This window comes from Triticum urartu, chromosome 2A (assembly GCF_056163025.1).
Source record: "Triticum urartu cultivar PI428250 chromosome 2A, HENAU_Tu73, whole genome shotgun sequence".
In the NCBI taxonomy this organism is placed as follows: Eukaryota; Viridiplantae; Streptophyta; class Magnoliopsida; order Poales; family Poaceae; genus Triticum; species Triticum urartu.
The window spans coordinates 588,808,581-588,812,983 of record NC_141874.1 but is presented as its reverse complement, the minus strand read 5'-3'; the positions used below and the strand labels follow the sequence as shown (position 1 = coordinate 588,812,983).

At 45.1% G+C, this 4,403-nt stretch overlaps 1 pseudogene; it reads right to left on the bottom strand.

Annotated features, from left to right (window-relative positions):
• Positions 1 to 420: 420 nt before the first annotated feature.
• LOC147986089 (uncharacterized) lies at positions 421 to 3,331 on the bottom strand (annotated as a pseudogene).
• Positions 3,332 to 4,403: the final 1,072 nt, after the last annotated feature.

Below are 4,403 nucleotides of genomic sequence, written 5' to 3'. Positions count from 1 at the left end.
TCACACTCCACAAGTGTCTGTGCTGAAAGTTTTGCACAACTCGCCATTTTCCGTCCAAAAGAGTGTCTGGCAGATAAAACACCATTGTTGCTTGTGTTGTTAGAATAAAGGGATCACTCTTATACCAGCACCTTGCATTGTTGATGCTTTTGAAGTGGCCATCATATTTGACAAAAGAGTCTCTCCTCTTCTTGCTACCAAGCTCAAACCAGTCACAGCGAAATAAGACAACCGAGCGATGGATGCCTTCACTAGAGTTGTACTGCAACTCTATGATGCTTCTCAACTGACCATAGAAGTCAATGATATCACCATCATGTGACCCCTCAGTGACGATTCCACTATTCTGTGTCTTCCTTTTTTCCTCGCAGTCAACGGTGTGGTACCGGACACCGTCAGCAATGCATGCTGAATACACTCTCACTCGCTTATCCGGTAAGCATGCCAAACAAATAGATCATCACTGACCTTCTTCTCCTCATGCAACTTTCCAATCTGCACAAATAAACCATTTAGCAAACAATGGTATTTAACAATTGGTGAATAACACAGAAAACATAAGACATGTGGCTAAAGATCTCACATGATTCTTAAACCACTTAGCAAACTCCTTGGCAACCCTTTTATCAACATGGATATTGCTTTCTTCCTGATTTAACTCTTCCTTGCATTTCCTGCAATGCCAACAAAACATGTGAATTAAAACATTAGGCTGGTGCCAACCCAAGCAGAAAAAATATATAATGAGTGCACAAGATATAACGTACTCGATATATGGTAGAACCTCGGCGCAATTGCTGAGCACAAACCAAACCATCTTGTCATACTCATCACCAGCCTCCAAGTATTGTGAGGCTCCAAGAAAGTTCACACCATGGTTGAAAACAGAGACATCACCACTTTGCGAATCAGGCTGCTCTCTATTTTTGCCTGGCTGGTTCCATCTTGTTTCCACATCACCAAAGTATCTAGAGCAAAAAGTCAAGCACTCGTCAATGACATATGCTTCAGCAATAGAACCTTCAGGTCTTGCCGTGTTTCGCACATAACGCTTACAAGTAAGCAGCCTTCTTTTGATTGGGTACATCCAACCGTATTGCACAAGGCCTCTAAGCATTGCCTCTTTTGGTAAGTGCACCACCAAATGGACCATCACGGTGAAGAAAGCTGGAGGGAAAATCTTCTCGAGCTTGCAAAGAATAATTGGGATTTCTTTTTCAAGTCTTTCCAGGACAGTTAACTTGAGTGTTTTGCAGCACAGTTCTCTAAAGAAATTTCCCAGCTCAGCAACCGCTTCATATATATCCTTGTCCATGATTCCTCGGAGGCCCGCCGGTAAAATCCTTTGGAGGAGGATGTGACAATCATGGGTTTTCAGTACTGAAAGCTTGAATCCATCAGAAGTAACACACTTTGCTAGGTTAGCAGCATAACCATCTAGAAATTTCACCGCTCTTAGGAATTCACAGAATGCAAGCTTTTGTTCTTTACTCATTGTATACCATGCTCGTGGCATTTCAAATGAATCTTCATCTTCATTGTGTTGTAGATGCAAATCTTCTCTTATGCCCATGTCCTCCAAATCAAGCCTAGAACTAACTGTGTCCTTTGTCTTCCCTTCAATGTTCAGAAACGTCCCTAGCACATTCTCGCATATGTTTTTCTCAATGTGCATTACATCGAGATTATGCCTTAATTTCAAATCAGCCCAGTATGGCAGGTCCCACAAACAAGACCTCCAGTCCCAACATTGACCTTCCTCACGCTTTCTTTTCTTCGCCAGCTTTCCTGGTCTCACATCTTTCACCTTTTCAAGTTGCTGCTCCAGCTCTTCTTTAGTGAATTCAGCTGGCTTGTCACGGGTTTCATTCTCACCATTAAAATCTTTGCTTCTTCGCCAGCGATGGTTTTGGGGAAGAAAGCGGTGGTGCCCAATATAGCAGATCTTGCTCCTTATTCTCTTTGAGCAAGGGTCTTTGTCACAATGGACACAAGCCTGATAAACCGCTGTGATCCTCCCAGACAGAGTGTGCAGAGCGGGGAAATCATGGATGCACCATATGATTGCAGCACGTAGATTGAACTTTTCTTCCAGACTCAAGGCATCGTATGTTGGTACACCAGTCCAGAGCTGGAGCAGTTCTTCTACGAGGGGCTCCATAAAGATATCAAAATCCTTTCCTAGAGACTCTGGACCCGGGATAAGCAATGACATCATCAAGTTGGACTAATCCATGCATGCCCATGGTGGCAGGTTGTACGGCACCACAAAAACTGGCCACATGCTATAAGACGTGCTCATGTTCCCAAACGGATTAAACCCATCTGTGGCAATGCCAAGTTTTATGTTCCTTGGATCTGCAGCAAAATCTAAATGTATACGGTCAAACTCTTTCCATGCCTCTCCATCCGCTGGATGGCTCAGCTCATTGTCCATAGGTTGCCGCTTCATCTTGTGCCACTGTACCTCACGCGATGATTTCTTCGAGATGAACATCCGCTGCAGCCTTGGTATCAAGGGAAAGTGCCTCAGTACCTTCTCCGGTATTGACTTCTTCCCATCAGCATCTTTCCACCTAGATGCATTGCATTTTGGACAGTTGTCATGCTTTGCTAAATCCTTCCGAAACAAGACACCGTTATTTGGGCACACATGTATTGACACATAACCTAACCCCAGCCTGCGGATTATGCTCAATGCTTCATCATAAGATCTGGGAACACAACTATCAGGGAATTGCAAGCTCAAAAAATGGAGTATTGCATTGAATGCGGCATTGCTAATCCGGTAGAAAGACTTGATGTGGAGTAACTTCACGGTGAAGGTAAATCTTGAAAATTTACCCCCTTCATGAGCTGCGCGCTTCGCCTCCTCTAACACCTCAGCAAACAACGACTTCTGTCCATTAGCACGATCTTCAGCAGCGTACAAATCCTTCAATAGGTCAGGAATCCTATCATCTTCATGCCCATCCTCTTCCTCCAAAACAGCATTATCTCGCAAAACCTTTTCCATGAAATCAATGCCAGCATCACCACCACCCATCATATGAGGGGCCTCTGTATCGGCTTCAAAATGTTGAGGTTGTCTGTCTAAAGGTTCTCCATGATATATCCATCTATCATATGTGCTGGACACCCCATTAAGAAGCAGATGATCTTCCACTCTTCCTTGAGCCATTCTTGGACGGTTGAGGCATTCACAACATGGGCAAAGAATGTGAGCATCGTTGGCAAAATTTGCCCGAACAAATGCCATGAAATCATAAACTCCTTTCATATGTTCTTTCGAAAACATTCTAACTCCTTTTCTAATCCAGCTCCTGTCCATCTGCCAAAGACAACAAATTGTTGCAACTTAGCAAATCAATCTAAGTGCATCAACATTAATTAATGAAAATGGATGGAAGTAATGGCACCCAACTTTATATGCTCACTCCCTAACCACAACATTCAGCTATTTCCAATTTCTCACTACTTTAGTCCAACTTGGTGGACAAAATAAATTAGCATTCAATATTTACTCATGGCATGAATCAGTCAAATGGATCGGGATCCTATTTACTCAGCATTCATTATTTACTCATGGACAAAATAAACCAGGAATTTAGAACAGAGAGCAATAGAAATTTCAGGATCATGTTTGAGGGAAAGAACAACATCAAGTTCATCAACGCAATTTACTCTTGGACAAAATAGAACAGAGAGCTCTGTTCTATTGATAGCTGACAACATAATTTACCACTATGAATTGACTAAATTAAAAAAGAATTCTTAACAATTTCATCAACAACAATTCTCCTAAAAATTTCATCAACAGAAATTCTCTTCACAATTTCTAGCAAATTCATCAAATCAGTGTGTGTGTGTGTGTGTGGAGATTTTTCCAAGATTACAACAAACCTACATCAAATCGGTGTGTGTGTGTGTGCGTGTGGAGATTCTCGTACCAGATCTACATCAAATCAATGACATCAACAGAGAGGAGAGAGGGAGAGGAGAGGGGGGAGGAGAGGAGTGCATACATGGGTGAGGTCTGCTTGCGGCGGCGGCAAGTCCCCCATGCCCGGCGGCGGCGAGTTCCCCATGCTCGGCGAGCCTCTCCTTGCATGGGTGTCGTTCCTACGCCCGCCCCCACCACCGCAGGTCGCCCACGCCCCTGCTGGTCACTTTGGCAGCCAGCCCCGCCTCCACCCCTGCCCCTGCTGGTTACCTCCACTGCCGGCCCCGCCCCTGCCTCCGCCCCTGCTGGTTGCTTCCGTCGCGAGGCCGTGGGCGAGGTCACCTGCAGCGAGGTCGTGGGCAAAGAGAGCGCCCCCTACTGGTTGCGCCGGCCGCCGCCCGCCGGCCCCGCCCTCATCCGAGCAACCCCTGTTGGTTGCTTCCGCCGCCGCCCGCCGCCA